Here is a 15,343-nt window from a genome sequence, read left to right on the forward strand (position 1 = left end):
ATTGTAAGAAGAGATAACTGTTATCCCTTAAGGTGCAACTTTTCAAGAATAGATATTTCCTCCACTGCAATATAGGCTACCATGTTTGGCAACATCCTGTTGCAAGATAAATGATCATCAATTAGAAACATACATGCTACAACATATGCATGCCTGGGGAAAGTTAATATATAGTACATTATTTTGTTCTGTATTTTATGTAAATAGAACAAGTTGGCCACTTACGATTGACCTAAAGAATTTCAGACATCCCACAAGCTGGGTCCAAGCATGTCCATGACCTTTAAAAGATTTCCAGGAAATATTAGTAACGCGAAAGTGATAGAACAAGAGATTCTTATTGGAAGTGATGAAAAATAAAAGTTACCAAGATGTAAAAGTCTCCTTGACGAGCCTTAAAATGAACCCATGGGATTCCGTAACATCCATTTAGGGTGTTGTGAAGAAAAAAAATCACAATTAGATAATAAGTAAGAGATCTGAAGACTGAAAATACAAGGAAATCAGAGATTATGAGATAAAATTCACACTTACTTGTACACCTGCCATTCATAAGGAGGGCCATAGTTGCAACCTATACTATTCCGATGCTCAAACTTTAATGCAACCTAATGAGAATCATTATCGCTGTATTATAATTCAAATAATGTCCAAAAGGCTCATAAAAGATCCACTATGTCATAGCAAGTTCCTCAACAACATTTGGTCCTGTTATTTTAGTTCCCCCACTTGTTCTTTGACCAACGTATACTTGCCCAAATCCACTCTTACCTAGTTTTCTTTCCTTTTTATATACAGGAGAATTACCCACTTGCACCTGCATCCAAATAAACATTATTCTAAGAACTCTATTTGTAATAAGAGTGGACATATGATGTTTCAGAAATTTAACCTACACCGTTATCATTAATGACGTTAACATATTTTCTAAGCAACTATTGAAATTTTCAAGGCAAGAGTTACTTTAAGCTACTTGTTAGTTCACGTCATCCGTAACTTCATTAAGAAAGTCAAGAACCCAAATGGAAAGAGACATAAGAGCAAATGGAAAGATACCCCATCAGGTACAGGAGTAGTGTGTTCTTTTTCTTCAACTCCCATTACTTTGTTTGAACTTCCACCACTATGCATAACAATCTTTTAATCTGCAGCACCGTCAATTTTATTAAAAGCTTCCTCGGCAACATCAACAGGAGTAGCTTGAGAAAGAATATCACAAGGCGGATCTGGGTCCAAATCTATCAAACTAATCCCCCTACCTCTACCAGCATCACTCGGTCTTCTACATGTTGTCCCTGAAGGCCCCTTTCCTATTGCTGTTGCATTACCCCTTCCTCTTCCTCCACCACCTCTTCTTCTAGTAGTTCTGTTCTAAGTAGGCAAGACCAAGTTTTCCTCTTGGCCAACAGGTTGAGGGGCAGGCTGGAGATCACCTAGCCGTTTTGATCTCCTTGGACTCGCCGTTTCAGTCTTACTATTAGTGGCGATAAAAACAAACAGGAAAAGTGATACTAACCCAACAGGGGTTGTGCGCTGATAATAAGACTTAACATATTATATCTAATGTTGATCCTGACTTACCAAAAGACTTGGATGCATTCACTTTGTTATGAGAATCAACTCATTTTACTTGAAAATTACTTTACATATGAATTATCTTATTCACCTCAATGACATTTCTATTGTATTGTTTCAATTTTTCGTAATTTTCTAAGACTCTTTAGTCCTTACAAGTTACAAGTATAAACTGCGTATGGATCATGTTGTTTTTTGCTATCTAGACAACCACTTAGAACAATTCTTACATGTTACATACCTACAGTATCGATGCATAAATTTCTAGACTAAATGTATTAAACATATGTTCATGGGACATTTCTACTATTAGAGATTTCCAGATAAGTAAATTAGCTTGGTCAAATGCATATAGTGTAAGTACCAAGGTTGGTATTAATAAATTGGGTGATATGGAATCGAAATTTGGATACTGATAAAGGAAAAATGATTTGTGCACTTATTTTTGAGAAACCTCTTTGTGTAACTTAAAGCAACTAATTTTCACATTCCCGAAAGCACCCTTAAATTCATTGTTCTATTAAGTGGAAACCTTATCATCACAGTACTGAACCTCCGAAAGAGTTGGTAAGGATTTGCTTTAAGAATCTTGAAATTCTGAAATAAATAAATAAGAAACTTAGACCCAAGATACAACATATTAGAGAGACAAATTTTACCATATAACTTCTAATTCTTTCACAAGTAGATACAACCTTGAACTTGCCCTCAAGAAATACATACAGAAAAATTCATAAGCAATATAGAGGTTTGGGTGGCTAAACGAAACAGTAATTGATTTTGCACCAGAAATAATATATATATGGGTATACATGTAGATATATTCTCATTCTGAACCAACATCTATTAGACACTTAAGAAGAGGTTGTTATCACTTGCCTTGAAACAAAGCTCACCTCATGACTCGTACTACTAATCTTATGAGTTGTGTGAGAAATAAATGCTGATATGGATGCTACAAGAGGAGTCTTTCTGCAATAGTTTAACGCAGACCTTTATTAGACGAAGATGATCCATATGCTGATCAAGAAAATTAACATAATTGAGCAGCAGTTGAACCACTCAGTCTTCATAAAGGATTAACCGATTAAGAAGAAACCAAACGAAACAGAAAAGAGTCAAATTGTACCTTGTAATCCTGCATTGAAAGAGAAGAAAACAGATTTAATGAGAGGTCCATAAACTAAATTTCCTATCAACAATTTCTTCAAGGTAGAAACTACATTCCTTTTGGTAATAACCTCCATCAAAATCCCTAATGTAGTTTGTGAGGGAAAAGAAGAAGATCGACGGTTTTTTTTATGTTAAATGACATTGTGTGCTTGTTAACAGTAAACATAATTAATGAATTTATGTAACAGTAACTACAATTAATGAATTTATTAAGAAAATTGTAAGAAAGAAATTAAAATGAGGAAAAAACTAAAAAAAAACAGGGAAAAAGATAAATCACAATCCTGACTTTAGAGGCATGCCATATCAGCATACCTCTAATCCTCTTATATATATATATATATAGATATCCTTTTTTTTTTTTAACTAATAAGTAGTACTTCTTCCATTTCATTTTAGTTAATCCTCTTTCTAAAAATATTTCTTTCAATTTGGTTGTTCCATTGATGAAATTAAGAAGATTTTAATATGTTCTTCCAATAATACCATTATCATTAAATGACTAAACAAGTTGAATATATTCAAATTTATATTTTCAAAGCATAATTAGTAAGGCTAATTTAATAAAATAGACCCTTAATAAATATTTTTCTTATTGGGTGTGTGTTAAATCTATAGGGGCAATTAATACGAAACGGAGGAAATAATAAATAAACTTTGCACCTCTGTTACTCGTTCAATTGTCACGGAAAACTTCGCCTTCATTTTGGGGTCCGAAAAATTATCGCATACTTTTTTATATTCATTAATAGTTGTCTACTATTTACTTGACATACATTTTAAAAATAATAAATACTTTCTCCATTTCAAATTATTCATCCTAAATTGAGATGATACATTGATTAAGAAAAGTAATTAATAACACGTCTGGTTTATCATAGTACCCCTATTAAATGATGTTTACATTTTAATTTGAAGAAAAAGTAATTAATGCAAAGGATAAAACATGATTTTTTTTTTGTCTCTTCTTGATTAATGAAAAAAAGACAAGTAAAATGAAAAATCAAATTAGAAAATTTGAGACGGATAATTTAAGACGGAGGGACTAATATGAGTAATTTTACTATGTTACTCTTTAAATATAATAAATTTAATATTTTAAAAACTTCATTAGATAAATAAATAGTATTTAATTTCAAAAATAAAATAAATAAATTACTTATTAATTTTTCAAACTTAACAAATATCATTTGACATCATAAGATAATTTACCCTAATACAAGCACCAGTGAACACAACTCAAGCCCATAAGAACTTGCCCGACTTACACTGAGACAACTTTATGATTACGCTAAGACACCCTTTTTACTTGTCCAGCTGTTAATTGTCTTAATGGAAGATTGCATTTTATCTTGTCAACGAACTAGAATTAAAGGTTCTCCTTATCAACTATAAACACATCACACATTAAATGTTCAAAATGTTATTTCCATCAAATACTTCCTCCCTTTAATTTTATTTGGCCTCTTTTGACCTTGTAATTCATTAAAAAATTATTAATTAAAAGTGTACTATACAAAGTTAATTTTATTACTGTCTTACAATTTTAAATTTAATTATTACTTTTTCCATTTATTTTTATTTATCTATTTTTTTCTACTGACGCAGAAATTAAGTAGTAAATGATAGGGGTAATTTTATCATATTATCCTTTGAATATAATAAATTTAATGCTTTGAAAAATGCATTAGATAATGAATTGTATTTAATGCTAAGAGTAAATGCGTAGAAATAAGTAAATTATCCATTGATTTAATAAACTAGACAAATATTGTTAGACATCCCAAAATAGAAAAGTGGATAAGTAAGGATGAACGGAGGGAGTACTATTTTCTTTAGTTATTTAATACTGAGGGCAGTATGGAAAAGAAATAATAAAATACTATTGCTTTATGAAAATGAATAACTAATTTGAAACAAACATATTTAGAAAAAAAGTCAAATAAAATAAAATAAAAGAAATATTAATAAATTGCTTCTCAAACATCGAACAGTACCCATCGATTTTATTGAATGAGTTTAAGTTTCAGGTATTAAAATTACTAGTATTTGATATTGAATCATTTATCAACTACTAATAAATTGCTTCTCAAGGAGAAGCGAAGCTACGAATTGCTGTTTGGGGGTTACGAAATTTATAATAGGGCAACGATCTAAAGTTAATATATAATAACTAAAAGTAAATTCTGAGTAAAAACAATGTATGTACCTTAATTGTTGCAGCGGAAGTCGTTGAATTTGCTACTACACAATTGTTCCAAGTCAATTTTTATCTCTCTAGAAAACGGAGTATTGATTCACAAACTAAAATGCCTTTGGTGTTTGTTGATGTTGAATTGTTGACTGCTTTTCCTGTTTCTATTTTTTCTCTGATTTTCGTTGTCTGTCTCACTCTCTGAATAAAAAGAATCAATTTTGGAATATAAAGGGAAGTGAAACAATTTTCTGTAACTGTTTCCCCAAAATTCAAATATCCAATTTTATCCCCTTTTATCAGATAATCAAAAAATAAGAAATGAGTCAGGTCGGGTCGAGGTTTGAATCGGTCCACATGGGTGACCTATGACCCGTAATTCAGCATCTCCCACTTCTCACATGGTGGACAAGATCCGAAGCAGTACGACATCAGCAAGTCATTGATTCACACGACAAATAGTTCGTGCGACCTATGAGCATCACGAGCTTTACCTATGAGATTTTACAAGTTATATATAGGAATCCAATCACATGTAGAAAGAATTCTCTACTAATATGAGAATTCTAATACTCACAATACCTCAGACATCATTCAGTAGTTACTTATCTAATCCTCATCCTCTAAAAGTGGTGAACTAGAGTTCATGATTAACTTGATATACACAGTTACACTTGACTCTTATATGATTAGTGTAATAGCCAACTTGTGTAAACAAGTTAAAATATTTATTTTAATCGTCTTCCCTTTCTACTCGAATCTATCTGTTCCAAATCAACTGCTTTCTTAGACATGCACTGCATTGTCGAATCTTTCAGGGCTATTCATAATATGCTAAAGTGGCAACACCGACTAAAACTTCAAGAAACAATTAAAGGTCTAAGGGTATTTCGGTGAAAAGTTAAAATAACTTTGAGGGTATCGCACAATGAAGTAGTAGGGATTCATTCTTCCATTAACCCATTGGTCGCTAAGCACACATGGTATGAAACACGTGCTACAATGTTCTCACCTTATATTGGTGCGTTTGTCTCATTCTTTTAGCCATTCAACATCGTATAGATCTAGGTCTAAACACCTCTAAATGTCTAACCTGAGTTTCTTTCTTTAATAATCCTCAAATCCATATTCTTAGAGAAACTCACATCTGGCTTTACAAGACAAGTCATTATCTTATGGTGGAACTTTTCTCTTCACGTTTCTCGATGTAAGAGGTGATTTCTCGTGTGAGAGAGCAAATCTCACAACTTGTTCGACACACTATATTAATAAAACACATTTTTACATGCATATGAGATAGAACATAAATTCAAGATTCTTATATTGATAATAATTATAATCAAGTCATCTACAATACATAAACATAATCATATCCTACGTAATCCTAGAGCCATAACATGTTTCTCAAACAAGTCTCTAGATATCGCCTTAGTAAAGGGATCAACTATTATTTCTTGTGTAGGAATGTATTGTAAATTTATTTCTCCACTTGCTACTATGTCTCTTATAAAGTTATACTTAATATCAATGTGCTTGGTCTTGCTGTGATATTTAGGATCCTTTGTATATGCGATAGCCGCTTGCCTATCACAATATAAAATCATGGGACCATTAGCATTCTTTACGATGTTCAAATGCTCAAAGAATCTCTTCAACCAAAAAACTTCTTGTACTGCAGATGCACAAGCCACAAATTCAGATTTCATAGTTGATAGGGCTGTGCAAGTTTTTTTCTTACTTTTCCACAAAATTGCACCACCATTTAGCAAGAAGGCATAACCGAAAGTTGATTTTCTATCATACCGGTCACCAAGCTATCACCATTTGTATAACCTCTTATGAATTAATCGGATCCACTATAGCATAGTAAATAATCAGCAGTTCCCTTTGTATCGAAAAATTCTCTTTACTACTTTCCAATGATCTCTTCCAGGATTGGATTGATGCTTGCTAACCAGACCTACGACATAACAATGTTTGGATGAGTACACATCGTAGCGTACATCAAACCCAACTGCACTGGAATATGGTACTCAAGACATGTCTTCTTTTTCCTTTTCAGTCTTTAGACACATTCAAGGCTTAAAGTTTCACCTCTTGCTATAGGAGTATCCATGGATTTGCAACTATTCATTCAAAAACGTTCCAAAATTTTCATTATGTATATTTCTTGAGATAGACTCAAAATTTTCTTGGAATGGTCTCTTTAGATTTTAATACCCAAAATATAGTCTGCTTCACCCATATCTTTCATGTCAAATGACTCTGAAAGCCATGACTTAACAGTTTTTATATACTCCAAATTATTTCTAGCTGATAAAATATCATCCACGTAAAGCGAAAGAATCACAAATATTTCATTGTACTTTTTCACATAGATGCAATGGTCTTCATCGATCATGGTGAAATCAAATGAAATCACTTCCTTATGAAATCTCAGGTACCGCCGCCTTGAAGACTGCTTAAGGCCATATGTTGTTCTGTTTAATTTACAAATTTTCTTTTCTTAGCCTTTAACAACAAAACCTACAGGTTGTTTCATGTAGATTTCCTCCTTTAGTTCTCCATTGAGAAAAGCAGTCTTCACGTCCATTTGGTGTAATTCTAAATCTAAACGTGGAACTATAGCCAAAAGCAAATGAATTGAAGTAAACTTCACAACGGGTGAAAAAGTTTCATCATAATTTATTCCAGCTTCTTAAGTAAAACCTTTTGCTACCAATAGTGCTTTGTGCCTTTCTATTGACCCATCTGATTTGCGTTTAACTTTGAGAATCCATTTGTTCCCATTAGCTTTATGGCCAGAAGAAAGGTCAACTAGATCCCAATCTTTATTGATTTTCGTGGACTTTAATACTTCTTTCATCACTTTTATCCATTCATTTTTTCCAGGACTCGATAAAGCCTCAGTCACAGAATTGGTCCATCCAATTCTGTGGGAGATACCAGGAAGAAATAATCCTCAATCTCATAAGATGGTTTAGGCACACCTTTTCTGGTTCTCTTACGTAATTGAAGTTCAGATTCTTCAATGGAATTTTGGGATTCACAACTCCTACTTGGACCAAGAATTATTTCTTGTTCTATTGAATTATCAATCATGTCCGATGACATTATTTGATAATCTGAATTCAGCATTTCGTAAAGAGGCTCATTTTCCTTAATTTCACCCCTTTTTGAATTTTTTTTTTCCAGGAATGTGACATCTCATGATTTAATTTCAGTAGTACTTCCATTTTCCAATTCACCAATGAACACATATCCTTTGGAGTATTATGAGTATCTTATAAATATACATTTCTTTTCTTTTGGGCTTAGTTTTCCAATCTTACCAAAATGATCTTTAATATATGTAGCACAATCCCAAGGCCGTAGATCATTAAAGTTTATTTATTACCAGTCCATAGTTTATAAGGAGTAGAAGATACTGATTTAGAAGACACTCTTTTCAATATGTAGGCCGTAGTTAATAATGCATCTCTCCAGAATGAGATCGTTAAATTTACCTGTGTTATCATGGACCTTGTCATATCCAACAATGTTCTATTCCTTCTTTCGACTACACCATTTTGTTGAGGTGTATAATGAGTAGTTAATTTTCTTATAATGCCTTTTTCAATACACAGTTCTTCAAACTAGTTTGATAAATATCACGACCTCTATTGGTTCTTAATGCCTTTATACTTTTGTCTAATTTATTCTCAACTTCATTCATATATCTTTTGAAGCATTCAAGTGCTTCGGATTAATGAGATATCAAATGTAAACTAGTCCTTTCCATCACATTCATTGAACCATAGATATCAGAATGGATTAATTACAATGGGTATTCAGCTCTTTTAGCCTTCCCAAATGATTTATGTGTAATCTTTTTGGCAAGACAATTTTCAAAAGTTGGCATTTCAATTTTGAAGAAAGAACCTAGATGTCTTTCCTTTGCTTATCTATTCATTCGATCTTGCCCTATGTGACCCAATTTAGCATGCCATGTACATATATCAACAACATTATTACTAGAATAACATGACATTACACAACGGTCAACACAATAGTCAGAAGTTGAAGGATTACAATAAAAAATAATAAAGCGATCATAAAGATGTCCAAAATCATAAAAAGCATTATCTAGGGTAATTCTTACACAGTTACGACTAAAAAAAAAATGAAAACCTACATCTAAAAGAACAGATACAGACACTAAGTTTCATCAAATTTCTGGAGCATATAGGATGTCACGCAACATTAAAGACCGGCCTCTACGCAAATCTACTTTGCAAGTGCCAAACCCTTTGACTTTAAGTCTTCCATTATTTCCTACATAGATCCACCTTGATCCAGGTGAAACTCGACGAAACTCTACAAATGCTTCTTTATCCCGACTCACATGGTTGGTGGCTCCTGAGTCTACAATCCACATAGGATAAGATTCAGTTAATAAAATAGTGCTAGAAACATATGTATCACTTAGAGATGCGTTTAGAAATGCTACATTTTTTTGTTCAGGACATTTACGAACAAAATTCCCCAAAACTTGGCAATTATAGAACTTCATCTTGCTCTTGTATTTCTTCTTGAAAAATCTTTTTTTCTTCTTGGAATTTATCTTATTCTTTTTTCTCAGAGGGTCCTTCTTCGATCTCTTTACCCTTTCCATTCTTTTTTCACTTTTTTTTGCGCTTGAATCCTGAAGAGTTCTTACCACTTGATTCTACCATAAAGGAATTAAAAGCATATTTAGTAGTACCAAGCCGCTCCTCTTTAAGTTCAATATAATGGGCAACATCAGAAAAAGTTTTGATGCTATCATTGTGGATTAACTTGACCTTCAGGTGTTCCCAACTTTTGGGAAGAGATTCGATCATTGCTTGAACCTGCTACTCATCCATGAGAATGTTACCATCACTTTTGAGTTGAGCTATCATATTTGATATCACCCTAAGGTGTTGTTTGATGTTCTGATCATGACGCTTCTTGTAAGTGTCAAACTTGATAGTCAGCTGTCTAAGGCGGGTAATAGAAGTACCCCCATATGTTCCTCACAAGTGTGACCAGATGGCATTGGCAGTAGGAAATTCCTCACACTCATGTATGAGGTCATCAATCACAGAACTTACAATGATTCCACGTGCAATGGAATCAGCCTTTTTCCAAGACTTATAAGCTTCAAGGTCTCTTTTGTGTTGTGCAGTGTTACCCTCTTCTGGTAGACATAAGACATGGTTAATACCTTCAAGCATGGTTAATACCTTCAAGAGCATTTTACTCTTCCAGTACATACCACATTTTACAACTCTAAATGTCGTAATTGTCACTATTAAGTTTTTCTCCTTTGTTCAAGTTGGCAGTTATGCTTTTCGATGCGATGTCTGTGATTAACAGATAATTATGCAAGTATTTTATTAATTATGCATGCAAGTTACACATTCAAGCAAATTATTTCACATAAAGGTTTCATGTTTAGTGTATAATCGAAAAGACAATTAAGAATCCGATCATCTTCTACGAACTAAACATTTGACCAAAAATTAAAAATTAATTTTTTAATCTGTATTAGAATGATAGCTTTCAATTAAGTTATTTTATACTTTTATATAAAAAGAGATAAATAACTTAATATTATATAATATAAAGTTAATAAATGACTTCATCTTACAAGCCAATCTAAAGATAAAAGTTATTCCACAAATATTCTAGACGACTTATGTACACCCAAAAAGGCTCACTATGCCAAATCTCGTGGTAAACATCAATTAATCTCTCACCCCATGGTTCACAGAGAGAATTTACTAAAATAGCTAATGCTTTCCAATTCAAGATTTCTACATAATTTTTCAGTTCTACACGTTTCATTTCAAACAGATGTATAAAACTAGCAACAGTAATATTGGGTGACATCTTAGAAGACTTGAACTCTATTAATTTCTTCTGTCTTTTCCTCCGTAAAGTCCTTTCATTTCATAACAGATTTTGTGTCACCTTGGGGACACCATTTCGTATGATCTCACGACCTCGAAAACACGCCCTTCGACGATGTGCTCTTCCACTTTGTCTCTTTGCTTGACATCCAGAACTCCCACTTGGAGTGATTCAAATTTGTCCCCGTTCAACCATTTCTAAAATAGGAACCAAGAAACAATAAGAATGATTTAACCACTCAATGTGATAATTTATATCACAATTTATTGTAGAAGGCAGAATCTCTTAAAATAAAATTATGGACTAATTAAGGAAAAAATAACATCAAGTCTACTTCATACTTATTTATTCAATCCACTTTAATGAATAATGACAAAAGATGAAATGAATAAAAAAAATTATTCATTTCCACGAGGTTATACTTCTAATAAGCACCAAAACAAACATACCAGACACTACATATGTCTATTGTATTACACACAAATAATAGTGCCTCACACAATCTAATATCCCACAAAAAAAACTCTTTACTTTGACTTATTGAAAGAAGAGAAAGAAAAAAGAAAAACTGATCATCTTCTTCTTCTCAAGAATTTCACATTCTTCATCCTTTTTTTTATATCATGATTCTTAACAGAATTTTGAAACAACAACAAACAAAACAACAAAAGGTCGGATTCATAGCCCAATGGTGGCGCGTCTAACCGGATTCAAAGTTTCGATCTTTTTCACTGAAGTTTTTTTTTAACAGGTATGTTCATACACAATAATTCAAGAGTGTTTCTTTTTACTCTTAAACACGAGATTTTACATGAAAAAGTAGGGTAATAAACCTGGATCTGATGCTATTGAAAGCAAATTTTGCGTAAAAACAATGTATGAACCTTAATCTGTTACAGCGAAAGTCATTGAATTTGCTACTACACAATTTCCCTAAGTCAATCTTCATCTCTCTAGGAAACAGAGTTTTGATTCACAAACTAAAATGTCTTTCGTGTTTTATTGATGTTGAATTGTTCATTGCTTTTCCTGGTATACTTTTTCTCTGTTTTTCGTTCTCTATCTCACTCTCTGAATAAAAGGAGTCAATTTTGGAATATAAAGGGAAGTGGACTTTCTATAACTGTTCCCCCAAAATTCAAATATCCAATTTTACCCCTTTGTATCAGATAATCAAAAAATAAAAAATGAGTTGGGTCGGGTCGAGGTTCAGGTCGGTCCAAATGGGCGATCCATGACCCGTAATCCAACAATAACTATTAGACTAAGAATGAATATCGATATTTAATATATTTAAGAAAGTACTTAATTATTAATATAAAAAATACATAATATAAATATTATTATTATAACTGGACTAGATGAGTTATCATATTTTGAAAAAAATCAATGAGTCCATCATTAGGTACACTTTCAAATACTTCACCCTCTGTATAACAAACTAAATAATTATTCAAAAAGTCATTATCAATTCTACTTAGCAAGCCATTTTCAATAAACTTCATATAGGAGAAAACACTCCTTTTTTTCATGAAAGAAACCACATCGCTATTGACTTGCCGTGAATTCTGATAAAATTTTGAAAAGAAAAATAACAAAAACTTAATCAATATAAAAAAATAATTTGGACAACCTTAGAATAAAAGATCAAAAATTAATTTTTAAATATATATACTATGCATTATAATGAATAAATGAATTGAAAATAAAAAGCAAAGGAGAGAGACTAAACAAAATTTCCAAGTGGAATTGGTAGGCACTAATGAGGGAACCCTTTTCCTATATTACCCTTCCTAGGGGATACTCCCCCCGTTTAAAAAAAAATGACCTACTTTTCTTTTTAGTCCGTTTAAAAAAGAATGACCCCTTTTCTTTTTTGACAATACTTTAATTTCAACTTTCCACATGACATGTTTAGAAACACAAGATTAAAGGGAATTTTGGTACATTTGACACAACTTTAATTTAAGGCCACGAGATTCAAAAGTATTCTTTATTTTCTCAAACTTTGTGCCATATCAAAGTAAAAGATATGCACTCTAAAAATTGGGTTCGAATCTACAAGACCTTCCACCTTACCACTGGGACGACAAACATACTTTGGTTGGATGACAAATAATATATTCTATATACTGGAGGTGAGTGATCCGTGTACCAATAAGAAATAATGTGTTAAGTATACACACACAGAGATACACACACATATATACATATATTAACAAAATATCAAGGAGCCAAATTTTATAAAATGAAATTGTACATTTTATTTACATAAGATAACAACATTTGATACATCCTCAGATTTAGCTCTGCAAACATAAGATTAAACATTTGTTGTTTAAAATAGATAATGTAAAATTAAGATTAGACAGGGGATACTAAACTGAAAAAATAATTATTAATGAATTATTATTCATGATTACAGTAGTATTATTGCATAATAAAAAATTATAACGATCTGAAAATTTGATGAAATATGTAAAATTTGTGATTTGACTGTTTTGCCCCTCTCCATAGTTGTATTGTAGTATTTATAGGGTGTGGGGGTGATTGACATGATTTTTGATGAATTTTGGTGCTTTTTATGCGATATTAGGATTTTCGGTGGCTTCGAGAGCCTTATTATGGACTTATGTGCATATCTTTTGATCTGTGCGACGGATGACTGAACGAACTGTGCCAACAGATATGGAATATCAATTTTAGGATGGTGACATGTTTGGTATGATTTAGTGTATTTTTAATCTCATTTCAATCCTCAATTTGAAAAATTATAATTTTGAGTTTTGGGGATCAACTCTGTAAAATTGATTTTTTTTTGAAATTATGATATCACCATTGGGTTTGGAGCGTCGAATTTAGAATGGTTACATAGCTCGTTTGCTTATATCGGACTCCGAACGAATTCGAACATCCTGTCGAAGTTCGTTTGAGACTTAATAATCTGGTGCACTAGGTTAACTGACTGGTGCACAAAGGATAAATCACATATGGGAGGTGCGATTTATGACCTTTTATACCAGGTAACCTGGTGTAGTATAAAAATAAACCTTTTACCTGATTTTGCTCATTCTTTCACCTTACCTCTTGCGAGTAGTGAAGATTATGGGAGATCGAGAAGCTAAATTAACATCTATTTCTTGATTCTATTATGGATTTAAGGTGAGATTTAATCCTTTTCTACTCTAATTCCTTGATTAATTTCTCAAAACCCCAAAAATTTTAGGGTTTGACTTTAAACCTCAATTTCACTCTTTTCACTTGAATAATATTTTAATCATATAATTACTAGTTTTCCACCAATTTAACCTTCAAAAAAACTTTGATTCTTGATTTTAACAAGTATTTCAAAGATTTTACCTGGTAAAGCTTAAAAATAATTTTCTTTGATTTGAACCTCGTTTTTGACTTAATTTGACTTGGGTTTACAACTGTAGATTCCTAAAAATATGGGGAATACATTTTTGAAGTAAATCTACGATTTTATTCTTTTTTTTCAAAAACCCATTTTGGGGGTCCATTTTGACCCACAACTAAAAGTAGGCAATATGGGTATCGTTAACTTTGTTTTGATGCATAGATTGTTTTAGTTGATTTTGAGACCGATCGTTAGAAGTAAGGCTTTGTGTTTGAAGTATTGTAGACCAATTCCGGCATTAGAGATAAGTTATGACTTAACTCTTTCAGACTGGGCTGGAAAGTAATGATGGTACAAAATACATGTTAAGAATGAGAACTAATCATAAAAAATAGCTATTTATGTGTTGTTCCTGCGTGGGGGACTATATGTGATATAATTGTTGAAATTGAGATATTACGTGATATGTATGACTGTGTGGGGTCCTCTATGATGTTGATAGCCTTGAATATATGTGAATAACTTTATTGTGTTATTGCAAATGTCTATTATGGTACCTTTGGTATATTTTGATATATATTTATACTTTTGGCATACGAAAACATGTGGAAATTCATGGATGAATGAAAATAATAAGTGGATATTGGCTCACGTGGTTATGTAAATGTATCATTGTGGTTGGTTGTGGAAATATATCATGTGGTTGGTTGTGGAAATACTTATTGTGATTGGTTGTGAGCAATACATCCTCATATCATACCATTCATGAAATAAATGGTACCACTGTAGCAACACCTGAGAAATACTGCAACACTTTTTTATAACAGAAAATGTGATATCTTATAAAACTCTTCCTGAGGAATGTGCCGGTGAGTAGATATAGATATGGATATGGATATATATATATATATGGATTATATATGGGTTGACGACCCTCCAATGGATCCCACGTTGGAGGACTTGTCTCTGGGGTATATTCAGGGATTGTGCGATGATCCTGGAGGTTGTACGTTGACCTCATTCATCATCGTCATCATCATCATATACATTGCACTTGATTTATTATGTTTATGTTGTGCTTGTATTGCCATATTAACTTCTCATTTATCTATTTGTTCTATATCTTG

The 15,343-nt window shown here is 32.2% G+C and overlaps 1 pseudogene; it reads right to left on the bottom strand.

Moving 5' to 3' along the window:
- Window positions 1-20: 20 nt before the first annotated feature.
- On the bottom strand, window positions 21-10,179 carry LOC124896635 (annotated as a pseudogene).
- Window positions 10,180-15,343: the final 5,164 nt, after the last annotated feature.

This window comes from Capsicum annuum, chromosome 3 (genome assembly GCF_002878395.1).
Source record: "Capsicum annuum cultivar UCD-10X-F1 chromosome 3, UCD10Xv1.1, whole genome shotgun sequence".
Classification (NCBI taxonomy): domain Eukaryota; kingdom Viridiplantae; phylum Streptophyta; class Magnoliopsida; order Solanales; family Solanaceae; genus Capsicum; species Capsicum annuum.